At 36.9% G+C, this 14544-nt stretch overlaps 1 protein-coding gene across 4 annotated transcripts in view; it reads left to right on the top strand.

The window, feature by feature from the left end:
* Window positions 1–14544, top strand: part of GALNTL6 (polypeptide N-acetylgalactosaminyltransferase like 6) — a 1208379-nt gene that overhangs the window by 860513 nt on the left and 333322 nt on the right. The gene's annotated exons all lie outside the window — the stretch shown is intronic.

The raw sequence follows: 14544 nt of genomic DNA, 5'->3' as shown, positions 1-14544 counted from the left end.
GGATGCTCCTCAGTGTTCTACTTTGCGTTTAAAAATATAGCATAGGGGCGCCTGGGTGGCGCAGTCGGTTAAGCGTCCGACTTCAGCCAGGTCACGATCTCGCGGTCTGTGAGTTCGAGCCCCGCGTCAGGCTCTGGGCTGATGGCTCGGAGCCTGGAGCCTGTGTCCGATTCTGTGTCTCCCTCTCTCTCTGCCCCTCCCCCGTTCATGCTCTGTCTCTCTCTGTCCCAAAAATAAATAAACGTTGAAAAAAAAATTAAAAAAAAAATATAGCATAGAGAAGATGGTCAATGATGTTGTATGGTGACAGATGGTAGCTACACCTGTGATGAGCATAGTGTAACATCTAGAGAAGCTGAATCACTAAATTGTGCACCCAAGACAAATGTATCATTGTGTGTAAACTATACTCAAACTAAAAATAAAAAATAATAATAATAATAGTCTGAATGCTTCTTAAATAAACAAATAAGCCACCTAGCATCTTTTTCTTTTCTGGCAGATGATAATAAGCTAGGAGAAATTAGGCAGTCAGAAAAGTCACCGTCTACAATGAAACTGCAATTGCAGTTTGGATATGGACAATCAGTATCAGAATATACATCTCATGCCTAACACACTTCCTGCCATACCTATGTCTAACTCCTAAACAAAACCATTATAGTGTTAAATCAGGTGGATCACAGAGTTGTTGATCTCTAAGTAAATTAAAGTGCTAAGCAAAAAGTGTGTGTTTCACTGAAGAGCAGTTGAATACATTAATTCAAGGTAAGACAGTTTAAGTGTATAATGGAAGCTTAAGTAGTGATTGTAAAGTTTAAAAAAAATCACCGTTCAAAACACAAGTGGATAATTGGAAGAAGGAAATAGATAGGAGGACAAGTCAATGACAAAAGGAAATAATGGTCATTGGATGAAAGACTTTGTTAAAATGTATAGGACTTGAATATCATTTTGGTTTGTCTACAAAGAGAAGTAATTAAGCTAGGAATAGAAAACAGTACTCATGAGACAATTAGGTAAAGCATTAGGCAATTATAAATACAATGTATTATTAAAACATGGTTAAAATAACAGATATTTAGACATATAACAGTATCCACATGATGCAGCCTATCTTAGTGGTTTTCTGGATAACAAACATGACTCAGAGAGCAATGGCAGTTTATTTTTTTGACCATCATTCTCACAAATTTCTTAGTGGCCTAGTTCTTCCTTGGCAGCTGGATGAAAATGTACCCCACAGAAGTGTGATAACTTGAAGGCAATTAGAAGTCCTATAGTCTCACTAAGTTGCAAATCATAGGCCTGAATCTATATTTCAACTTCCCATTGTTATGTGACAATCAAAACTTTCTAGTGCATGTGACATCTTCCCTTGTCCCCCAATGTGGGCCTAACACAGGAGGACCATGTACAAATAATAAAGTGGGATTCAATCTGTTTCTTTTCCTTCCCTATACAGGCATACAATGTTTTATTGTGCTTCACTTTATTATGCTTCACAGATAATTGCTTTTTTTTTTTTTTTTCACAAACTGAAGGTTTATGGCAACCCCGTGTCTCTGGGTCACATTTTTTTTAATATTTCACAATATTTCTAACTTTTCACTATTATTATATTGGTGATGGTGATCAGTGAACAGTGATCTTTGTTGTTGCTATTATAAATGTTTGGGGGCACCATGAACCACACCCATATAGGGTGGTGAACTTAATAGATACATGTTGTGTATTTTCTGACTGCTCCACCAACCAGACCTTCCCCCATCTGTCTCCCTCTCCCAAAGCCTCTCTTCCCCAAGACACAACAACATTGAAATTAGGCCAACTAGTAATGCTACAATGGACTCTAAGTTTTCAAGTGAAAGAAAGAGTCAAATATCTCTCACTTTACACAAAAAAAACTGGAAATGATTAAGCTTAGTGAGGAAGGCAGACCAAAAGCCAAAATAAGCTAAAAGCTAGGCCTTTTTGCATCACCCAGTTAGCTAAAGTTGTGAATGAAAAGGAAAAGTCCTTGAGGAAAATTAAAGTACTACTCTAGTGAACACACGTATGATAAGAGAAAACAGCCTTACTGCTGATATGGAACAACTTTTAGTGGTCTAAATAGAAGATCATACCGGCCACCATATTCCCTAAAGTGAAAGTCTAATCAAGAAAAAGACCCTAACTCTCTTTAATTCTATGAAGGTTGGGAGAGGTAAGGAAGCTGAAGAAGAGAAGATGGTCTGTTCATAAGGTTTAAGGAAAGAAGCCATCTGCATAATAGAAGAGTGCAAGTTGAAGCAGAAAGTGCTGATGTAGAAGCTGCAGCAAGGGTTCCAGATCTAGCTCAGATAATCAATGAATGTAGCTACAATAAACAATAAATTTTCCATGTACATGAAACAGGCTTCTATTGGAAGAACATGCCATCTAAGAATTTCATAGCTAGACAGGAAAAGTCAATGCCCTCCTTCAAAGCTTCAAAGGGCAGGGTGACTCTGTTGTTAGGGGCTAATGCAGCTGGAGACTTTAAGTTGAAGCCAGTGCACACTGACCATTCTGAAAATCCTAAGGCTTTCAAGAATTATGCAAAATCTACTCCGCCTGTGCTCTATAAAGAGAACAGCAACACTTGGATGACAGCACATCTGCTTACAACATGGTTTATTTACAGTCAATGCCCACTGTTGAGATCTTCTTCTCAGAAAGGGAGATTTCTTTCAAAATATGGCTGCCCATCAACAGTGCACCTGGTCACCCAAGAGCTCCAATGAAGATAGACAACGAGATTAATGTTGTTTTCATGCCTGCTAATACAATATCCATTCTGCAACCCATAGGTCAAGGAGTAATTTCAATTTTCAAGACTTGTTACTTAAGAAATGTATTTTGTAAGGCTATATCTGCCATAGACAATGATTCCTCTGATGAGTCTTGGCAAAATAAACTGAAGAACATTCATGTAGAACATTCATGATTCATGGGAAAAGTTCAAAATATCAACAAGAACAGGAGTTTGGACATTGATTCCAACCCTTGTGAATGGCTTTGAAGGATTTAAGACTTCAGTGGAGGAAGTAGCTGAAGATGTGGTGGAAGTAGCAAGAGAACTAGAATTAGAAGTGGAGCCTGAAGATGGGACTGGATTGCTATAATCTCACGATTAAACCTGAATGGATGAGGAGTTGCTTCATATGGGTGAGCAAAGAAAAATGTTTTTTTGAGATGGAATCTACTTCTAGTGAAGATGCTGGGAAGACGGTGGAAATGACAACAGAGGATTCAGAATATTACATAAGCAGCAGGATTTGAGAGGATTAATTTCAATTTTGAAAATTTCTGCTGTGGGTAAAATGCTATGCAACAGCATTGTATGCCTCAGAGAAATTGTTCGTGAAAGTAAAAGTCAATGCAGCAACTTTCATTGTTGTCTTAGCACAGCCACCCCCACTTTCAGCAACCACCACCCTGATCAGTCAGCAGCCAACAGCAAGGAGGCAAGACCCTTCACCAGCAAAAAGATTGCAATTCACTGAAAGCTCTGGTGATGGTTAGCATTTTTGAGCAATAAAGTTATTTTTAATTAAGGTGTATTTTACATTCTTTTTTAAATATAATGCTATTGCACACTTAATAGACTCCGGTATGGTGTAAACATAACTTTTATATGCACTGGGTAACCAAAAAATTCATTTGACTCACTCTATTGCAATATTTGCTTCATTGTGGTAGGTGGAACCAAACCTGCGATATCTTAGAGCTATGCCTGTATTGGAGAAGTTTCTCCCCATCATAAAACAAACTTTTGTATTCCTATAGGTGGTTTTGACTATTTGGAGTCGAACTGGTTATCTTTTGTCTTTCTGGGTTTGGCTGGTGCTCAGCGTTGTCTCTTGGCATGATCCTGAGTTCCTTGAAGACCTCCCATGACTGGAGACTTCCCACCTATATTCCCATGACATGGTCAGTTGTGTCACTATTCCAGCCAGTTGTGGCTCCTCTTATAGCCACTGAACATCAGGAGGCTACTGGTGGCTTCCCTCAGCTGAGTGTCATCTCCCCTCTGTCTGTCTGTTGGACAGAATGTAAGACTTCCAGGTGTGGACTTTGCATCACGCATGTCCACATCTCTTCCTTTCTTTTGACAAATTCTAAGGGCTCTATGATTTGCCAAAATGCAGCCCTATGCTCTGCCGCCATGGGCTCACCTAGCCAATTGTTAAGCTTTGGAATTCTGGGTTTTTTTTAATGTTTATTTATTTATTTTTGAGAGAGGAGGGGCAGAAAGAGAGAGAGAGAGAGAGAGAGAGAGAGAGAGAATCCCAAGCAGACTCCGCACTGTCAGCACAGAGCCCAATGCAGGGTTCAATCTCAAGAAACACGAGATCATGACCTGAGCTGAAATCAAGAGTCAGATGCTTAACCAACTGAACCACCTGGGCACTCCTCAAGCTTTGGAATTCTTTAAGGTGACACAGATAAAAATTCACTTTGTCACCCAAACTATGTGTTTAGGGGAAGGGAAGAGGATCACATATCACATTCTCCAGGTGGTCCCTTGGAAGTTCCATTCTCTAGGGAGGTATCCTCCTATCCCTTTCCCCTAAAAAAGGAGATAAGTCACATAAAATAACTCATTCCAAAGCAACCTTCAAGATTTCTTCCCTAATTTCCAATGCCTAACCTTTTTATACCATCAATATGAATGGAAAGTATAATGTCATCTAACCAGTTTCCCCCAACTTCTTTTTTGCAAGTTTTGCATATATAACATCCTGATGTGTATATGTCCATATACATATTAATGCATGTATTATAAATATGTATAGACACACACGTAAGTATACAGTTTGACTAAACATACAATTAAGTAAGACTCAATGTGTTATACACATATACACGTATACAAATATACATCTACAAACACATATAAGATTCTGTCTATCATAGTAATTTTCACAGATGTGTGGTTCAGGAAGAGAACTGAGCTCATCTTATCAATTGCTTTATCTCAGATTCTTCAAAAAGGAGGAAAAGAAGTAGGGAGTTCCTCCTAGAAATAAGTCCACAATAAAAGCAGGCTAAAAGGGAAGAGCTTGTGTTACGGGTCTTATGTGAAGGACTGAAATACCACATCCTCAAATCCTCACTAATTCCAATAAGGAATATGACCAGATATTATAATCATGAGAGAAGGCAGAGTTACAAGGAATTATACAGCAATAGATTGAACACGTAAAAGGGCATTTTAAACTATGTTCCAATAGATAAACTTAGTGCTTTGGACCAGTGATAAAATACTGATGTATTACAAAAAGAAAAAAACCTTTCAATTTATTTTCTCTTTCTCAGTAAAGATTTTTTTTTCTGAAAAAGTAAACCAAATACTGATAAGAAGCAGTTGAAGACTGCAAAAAAAACAAAACAAAACAAAACAAAACAAAAACAAAAAAACTGTAAGCATGTAAATATTCTAAATAAATGTAAGACTCTGGACACAAACTACAAAGATTACTGAGGAAATTTACCAAAGATATCAGGGAATTTCCGTTGATGTTCTATCCCTAAGTATTTGTCAAGAATGGGAAGTATAAAACAAATAAATGCAGTCAGTCCTGAAAAATCCACCAGAGGTGATTACTGATTTTAATCCAGGTTATTAAAATGATGATTTGTAATCGTATCGAAAGGAAGTTGATAACCAAAAGGAGTCAACATGGCCTCACTGACTTTATTTAGGTCAACATGATTTGATTTCTCCCTTAAACATCCCTATTAAAAAATTCATAGGCATTTCTGCATCTGAACAAGACAAATATTTACTAATACATATATTCCTCAATTTACCATGGGTTTACATCCTGATAAACCTATACTGAGTTGAAAATGTCATAGGTTAAAAATGCATTTAGTGGTGCCTAGGGATCTCAGTCAGTTAAGCATCCGACTTCGAGTCAGTTCACTATCTCGTGGTTTGTGGGTTGGAGCCCCACATTGTACTCTGAACTGACGTCTCAGAGTCTGGAGCCCGCTTCAGATTCTGTGTCTCCCTCTCTCTCTCTCTGCCCCTTCCCTGCGTGTGCTCTCTCTCTCTCTCTCTCTCTCTCTCTCAAACTTTAAAAATATATATAAAAATGCATTTAGTACACCTAACCTATGGAACATGATAGCTTTGCCTAGCCTGCCTTGAATGTACTCAGAACACTTACATCGGCCTACAGTTGGATAAAATCATCTAATACAAAGCCTATTTTATAATAAAGTATTGAATATCCCATGTAATTTATTGAATACTGCACTGAAAGTGAAGAACAGAATGGTCATACGGGTACAGAATTGTTGCAAGTATATCAGTTGTTTACTCTGTGATCACGTGGCTGACTGAGAACTGTGGCTGCCCATCATCGTAGGAGAGGATCTACTGCATATCACTAGCCCAGGAAAAGATCAAAATTCCAAGTATGGTTTCTACTGAATGGATATTGCTTTTGCACCATTGTGAAGTAAAAAAAAAATATAAGTCAAACCATTATAAATCAGGGATAATCTGTATTCTTTTTTTTAATGTCTACTTATTTTTTTTTAACGTTTATTTATTTTTTTGAGACAGAGAGAGACAGAGCATGAACAGGGGAGGGTCAGAGAGAGGGAGACACAGAATCTGAAGCAGGCTCCAGGTTCTGAGCTGTCAGCACAGAGCCCGACGCGGGGCTCGAACTCACGGACCGCGAGATCATGACCTGAGCCGAAGTCCGCCGCTCAACCGACTGAGCCACCCAGGCGCCCCAATGTCTACTTATTTTTGAGAGAGAGAGAGCATGAGCATGGGAGGAGGAGGAGGAGGAGGAGGAGGAGAGAGAGAGAGAGAATCTGAGTCTCCAGGCTCTGAGCTGCAAGTGCAGAGCCCCAGGCAGGGCTCAAACCTACAAGCCACGAGATCATGACCTGAGCGGAAATCAGGCACTTAACTGACTGAGCCACCCAGGTGCCCCAGGGATCATCTATATTCCTAAAAACAACATGAAGGAATGTTGAAGGATATTGATAACATAAAGAGGATTTATAACTGGTTGAGTGGCTAATGACCAAAGATACTAATTTGAATGGATATAATTAGGAAGGAATTGCTATCATTTATATTCACTGAACGTGTGCTGAATGCACTGTTGGTAGTTTTCTCCTGAAGGTAGGATTCCTCAATTGTCCGGGTAGCCTAATATTCCAGAGCAAGCATGCTTTACCAGTGATTCGGGTAGATACAAGGTCAGTCTACTTTCCACAGGCAAATCTCTAAGACACAACAAGTTGACCTTTCCCAAAGGATCAGGCAAGGAAGTATTCTAATTTCTCCATTACCTATTACTTTGTTCCCTGCAAAAACTGCTAGCAGTGATGACATCTAGTCATGCTTCCTTGTTCCCTGTTAAAAAAAGAGCAGGTTTCTCCAGATTGCTTTACAAAGACATACAAAGAGAAGAAGAATGATTTCTAAACAGAGAGTTTTTAAAATATAATTTTGAGATTACTATATGGTCTCCCTTGCTTCAGACAGCAGTCTATCTATGGAAAGAGGGAAACCATACTTCATTTGCCCAGACAATGTACCAGTCTGTTAATCCCATCTGTTTCCTGTAAGAAGGGAAAAAACAACAAAAAACAAAAAAACTGTTACATATGGGGCTCAAGGAGCCAGAGGCCTCATGGAACATGTCTCAAAATCTTTACCCAAGAAATAGGAATATAGCACTGTGGTTGATGTAAGTAGATTTTATTTTCTTTTAGAGATAGCACAGGGGCCTTTTTCTTACATCTTTCACCTTATTTTATTGATAAAAGATGATTGAAGATGTGTTTGTTGATTCACGTTAGATGAATGGACTTTTCAATAGTGTGGAGATTTCCTTGGTGGGGTATTGTGTCATAGAACTGTAGCTAAGCTTGATGAGCCTAGACTTAGCCCTCAGATATTCACATATCTATGAAGCTGGGTCATTAGTTATGTAGACAGTTAAATCCAATACAAAGAGTAGTTGCTATAATTCTTGGTAGCAGACAAGCAAGCAACTGAAATTGATTCAGGATGACTGAAAGCAAAGAACTTGACTTCTTAGAAGGCTATTGAGTTTCTCACAAAACCTTAGGAAGAAGGTAGGAACCAAGACTGAAACTCTCATGATCAGGAAATAGTGGGCAGTATTGAGTCCTGCCATCAAGATGGCCTTCTGACCTTAGATGATTCTTTCCAAGTTTAAATTCCTTGAAAGAAAAGTTTACTGGCTGGGCTTGAGTCAAACTTCCAAACTCAGAAATGACAGGATTGGTGGCAATCTGAGTTGACAATCTGATTAGGACCTCAAGGAATGAAGATTCCAGAAAGGAAAACTATTTCTACATCTCTTTTCTGGAAGAGAGGACAAAGACAAGCCAGCAATAATGACAGATATTTACTACAAAGAATATACTTTACTGCATTTCTAGTTTGATTTTTGTATGTTAAATTAAGGTTTTAATTCTTAGACTGGGCGATGAGCTCACAGCTACTCATTTCTTAATGTGTAAATAAAGAAGAAATAAATAAGAGACCATGCATAGATAGACCAATGATAACAGTGTGTATGAATGAACAATTATGATTTAATATCATAAGATTAACCTGAGGTAAAAATTTTTCAAAAAAAATAAAAATTTTTATCTTTAATAGCATACAGAAAAAATGCAAACTGAACAGATATATTTTGAATATTTAAAACAACTTATTTACTACTACTTCTGGGTACAATATGATAAATGTGGTTCCAAAGCCGTTAGAAAATCCTTCCAATTCAGATCTCCCCCACTACTTCCTTAAATCACAAAGTATGAATTTGTCTTAGCTATTCTAGGTCTTCGGCTCTTTTATATCAATATTAGAATCAGTATGTCAGATTTAATATACACACGCACACACAAAAACTATTTGAACTTTTGTTGGAATTGTACTGAATCCATATGTCATTTTTAAATGCTATTTCTTCCTTTCTTTCTCTCTTTCTTTCTTTCTTTCTTTCTTTCTTTCTTTCTTTCTTTCTGAGAGAGACGGGGAGAGAACACAAGCAGGGAAGGGGCAGAGAGAGAGGGAGACACAGAATTCCATGCAGGCTCCAGGCTCACCAATTGAGCCACCCAGGTGTCCCTATATATCATTGTCAGGAGACTCATTTATGCGATTGTTTAATTTTCTAACTCAAAAACATCCTCTCATCTATTCTCATCCCATCTCATCCTGTTTTGTTCTACCTCTCCATTTACTAAGTCACTTAAAATATGCTTCTATTATAACTGTACTTTTCTCTGTAGAGTCTCCTACAAATATGTTAGATTTATTCCTAAGACATATATAGTTTGTGTTGCCATTATAAATGGTGTCTTTTTCCTTAAATGTTTTTTTCCCTAAGTGTTTGTTACTTCTATACAGACATGCAATTGACTTTTATGTAGTCAACTATCTTTCTAAATTCTTCTATTAGTTCTAATTATTTGCCTGTATAGTCTTGGTTGTTTTATGAATACAACCAAATCATTTTCAAAGAATGACAGTATTTTCTCATTTCAAATTCTTATGTTTTAATTTATTTATGTTTAATTACACTGATGAGGCTATAAAACAATGCTAAAAACAATAAAGCAGTGAAAGATATCTTTGTCTTGTCTGAATTTTAAAAAGAATGCTTCTTATAATTTTCCATTTAGAATAATGTTTGCAAACGTCACCAGGTTAAGAAAATTGGTTTATATCACAAGCTTATTTTTTATCATGATTGAATGTTGAATTTAATTGCATGCTTTTTTTACATCGATTGAGATAATCATATGATTTTAGTCTTTTAATCAATGTGGTGATTGAAAATGGTAGAATTTGCCAAATTAATTCGTACTTAGATTCTTGGAACAAATTCAAATTGGTCAAGATTTATTATCTTTTTATAAGCTTTTAGATTTTTATTGTAAATGTTCTGCATAGGACACTTGTATATTTTAATAATTAAAAGATTTGCAATATTTTTAAATTTCTTTTTTTCTTATTGATTTATTCTGAGAGAGAAAGTAGAGCAAGGGAAGGACAGTGAGAGAGGGAGAGAGAGAATCCCAAGCAGTCTCTGTAAGTCAGTGCAGAGCCCCAAGTGGGGCTCAATCACATGACCATGAGATCATGACCTGAGCCAAAATCAAGAGTCAGTCACTTAACCAAGTAAGCCACCTAGACGACCCTGTAATATCTTTAAATCTCATCTCTTTGTCTGGTTTTGATAGCAAGATTAAATAAGTCTTTTACAATGAATTGCAAATGGTGAATTGTGAAATTCTGATGATTTGATTTGATCACTCTTAAAATCACCTTGGATATATGTTTCATTTGCAGGAGATGTTTTTAAATAGTTACTAGACTATTAGGGCTCTATTGCTTCTGAAGCCAGGTTTGGAAAGTTATTCTCTAAGAATTTGTCCACTTCATAACAGTGGATATCTGTGTCTTTCTCTCTCTCTCTGCCTCTGTCTCTGTTTCTCTCATCGTATCAATCTCATCTAAGATTTATATATTTTCTTAATCATTTAGAAACCAACTTCTCACATTGTTGATCTAGTCTATTTTTTTCATTATTATTTACCTACCATTATCTATGTCTTTTCTTTAGGTTTATTTCTATTTCTTTTGAGAACCTAAAGTTGGACATTTATCTCAATGACTTTCAGCATTTGTCCTTTTCTAATATAATCATCTAAAACAATAAGTTTTCACTGAAGCTCCCCTTTTGCTGATACCACAAATTTTTATATGTAATATTTTCATTTTATTTAGTTCTAAGTGTTTTTAAAATTTACATTATGATTTCTTCTTTGGCCTATGACTTATTCTAAAATGCTTTTTTTTCATTTCTGAATATATGAAGATTTGTTGATTGATTTATAATAATAACTTTTACCTTAATTGATCCGAGATAAGAGAATATGGTGTATATAAAACTATCCTTTCAATTTTGTTAAACTTTGATTTATGGACTAGTATAAGACCATGTTTTTTAATTAGGAAGATGTGGATTTTCTATTTGACCAAAAAACTCTAAAAAAAATCAAGTAATACAAAAAAAGTTCTATATACGTGCATTAGATGAAACTTGACGTCTGTGCTGCTCAAACTTCCATGTGCTTGCTGATCTTTTTCTCTGCTTTATTTCTCAGTAGCTGATAGGAATGTATTGAAATATTCCTCTATGATCGTTGTTGAAAATCTCTCCTTTAGCCTTTATCAAAAATGTCTCTGTATATTTTGAGGCTATTCCATTAAACACATTTACAGTTTTTGTATTTTCATGGCAAGTTGAAACTTTTATCATCAGGCAGCAAATGCCTTTTTTTTAGCCTTTAACTAAGACTAATATGAAGACACCAGAACTTTTTTCAGTGTGTATGTGTATATTTGACTGATCTATCTTTTTCTGCTTTTCATTTTCAATTGTTCTATGCTTATGTTTCAGCTCTACCTCCCATAAGCAGCATCTGGCCAAGTTTTGATCTTATCTGACCATTTCTATACTATAAATAGCAAGTTGAGTCCGTTTTGCTTTTTGTGATTATTGATACATTTAAACTTGTTCCTTGGATTTCACCTTGTTTTCCTACTTGGTCTGTTTCTTATTTTCACTTTGTGAAGCTTTTTAAAGTTGTTTTATTGTATTTTTTTTTCCATTCTTTCTCCCTGTTGTTTTGAATTCACACATTTCAGTTTTGTTCCTTTAGTGGTTATCCATGAAATAGCAACATTGTGAATAAATAAGTGAATAAATCTATATTGAACAATTTTGACCCCTCAAGGAAAACAAGACCTCAAGACAGCTTTAGATTTTTTTTAATGTTTCTTTATTTTGGGAGAGAGAGTGAACTGGGGAGGGGGAAGGGTAGAGAGAGAGAATCTCAAGCAGGCTTCACCCTATCAGCGCAGAGCCTGACATGGAGCTCTATCTCACAACCCTGAGATCATGACCTGAGCCAAAATCAAGAGTCAGTCACTCAACAGAATAAGCCACCCAGGTGCCCCAAGACAGCTTTAGTTTTAATCACTGTAACTTATATACTGTTAACGCCCAATATTTTGATTCTATATTTTGCTTAGTTTCTACTATTCACCATTTCATGGAGACTTTTTTTGTTTGGACTTAGATTTTATGTTTGCCATATTGTGTCATTTGTTTAGCGTATCTCCATGTATAACAAACCATCTTCCTGAGATCATTTTTTACTTTATAAAGTATGTTTTTTAGAGCAGGTCTCTAGATGACATATTCCATCAGAGTTTTTTTCTTCCTTAGTTTTTGTTCCATAGGATGTCTTAATCTTCATCCTTGAAAGATTGTTTTGCTACACTCAAACTGTAGTCTGACATTTATTTTCGGCCGATATTTTTAGAACTTTTTTTTGATACATTTAGAATACCATTTTCAGGGTTCTAGGGTTGCTGTTGAGAAGATCCTTTCAGGGTGCCTGGGTGGCTCAGCTGTTGGGTGTCCAACTTGTGATGTGACCCCAGATCTTGATTCTGGGGTCATGGGATTGAGCCCCACATAGGGCTACACACTGAGTATGGAACCTGTTTAAGATACTCTCTCCCCCTCTCTCTCTCTCTCTTTCCCTTTGCCCCTCTCTCTCACTCACACTCTCTCTCTTTCTCCCTCAAATAACACAAAAAAAAGGTCTTTTCATCCTAATTGTCTTTTGTTTTTATTTTTGCTTGTGATTTGTTATTTCACTCTGGATATTTTTAAATCCTTTTGGCTTTGGTATTCTGCACTTTCACTGCTGTATTTCTAAGGCATGGATTTCTTTTTATTTACTCTCCTTGAAATGCAACATGCTCCCCAGATGCGTGGATACACGATTTTCTTGGAATATCATAGCCATCACCTTTTAAAATATGTTTCCTCTCCTTTTCCCCAATTATTATCCTTTGGACTTCAAAGTAGATATAGGTTATACTTTCTGATTTTATCCCCCATGTCTTTTGATTTTTCTGTAATGATTTCCATCCTCTAACCTCTCATTGCAGCATTATAAATAAATACTTCAGATACATCTTCCTGTTCACTAATTGCCTTTCAACAGTGTCTATCATACTATTTTACTTGTATATTACATTTTTGCTGTCAGCGACTATTTTTCACTTCTAAATATTTTACTTTTTAAAAAGTAAATTCTGTCTTTGCATTCCTGAAAGTTTCTTATTGTATATTCATCTTTTTAAGTGTATTCTTTATTTCCTTAAGTATTTAATGCAGAGCTACTTAGCATTCACTACCTAAACATTTCAATATCCGCAAATCTTCAGGGTATAAAGGCATTTAATATATGGTTATCTATGTTGTGAGTTTATTGCTTAACTTCTGGGAGTCCAGTGGACTAAATTGGAGGAAGCTTTCCTTCAAAGAGAATCTCATCCTATTTCTAATGTAGCCAGAAAGCAGTCCAGTTCCAGACCACTTCTTTTTTTAATTGAACGCTTGCACTAGTAGGGGAGGAGTAGAGAGAGAGGGGGGCAGAAGATCCGCAGCAGGTCCCATGCTGACAGCAAGAGAGCCCCATGTGGGGTTCGAACTCACAAACCATGAGACTACGCCCTGAGTCAAAGTTGATGCTTAACCGACTAAGCCAACCAGGTGCCCCATGACTGCTGATACTGGGGATCATTTGGAGTCAGAGAGGGAAGCCCCAGATTCAGTTCCTATCTCATTGCTATTCCAAGTTTCCGTGTCTCTGAAATGCAACTGTAAGACTCCTATCTCTGAGTAATTCCACCAGCCCACAGAAGGAAGCTGCTGGCTAGCTCCCTGCTACAGGCTTCTGCATTTTTCTCCCCACTGTCCAGGATCTGACTCACCACATCTGTGGCCTATATTCTAGGCTGTCCCCACCCAGACTCACAGCTATTCCAGGCCTACATCATGTTTTTACATTTCATGGTTTGTTTCTTTAAGGACTGGTTCCTGGAGTTCCTTCCATTTTTAGAGCCATTTGTGATTCATACAGGGGGGAGCCATCTGAGTTTTGGCTGCTGTTGAGCCAGAAAATCACTCAGAGATCCTAGTTAATCATTATAATGGAAATGAGACCAAGGTGGCATTTGATATTAGTACCTTACATTCCAATCAAAATAAAGGCATATAAATTATCTTCTAATGACAGGTACATTGATTCATGTAGTCAACAAATATTCATTAAGGGTCTACAATGTGCTAGACACTGTTCTATACCCTGGAGATACATCAGTGAACAAAACTAAACTCCCTGTCCTAATAGAGCTTACATTCTACTATGGGAATAGGGTAGAATTATTATCATAAATGATAATCATGATAAATACATTATATAGTATCAGATAATAGGTTATTAGTGCTTAAAAAATTAGAAAAGACTAGGGTGACTGGGTGGCTCAGTCGGTTGAGTGTCTGACTGTTGGTTTTGGCTCAGGTCATGGTCTCACAGTGAGTTCGAGCCCCGCATCAGGCTCTGCACTGCTTGGGATTC

Source organism: Herpailurus yagouaroundi, unplaced genomic scaffold (assembly GCF_014898765.1).
Source record: "Herpailurus yagouaroundi ecotype Mexico unplaced genomic scaffold, PumYag 28, whole genome shotgun sequence".
In the NCBI taxonomy this organism is placed as follows: domain Eukaryota; kingdom Metazoa; phylum Chordata; class Mammalia; order Carnivora; family Felidae; genus Herpailurus; species Herpailurus yagouaroundi.
Note: the sequence above shows the minus strand (reverse complement) of the source record. Positions and strands in the feature narration are given on the sequence as shown.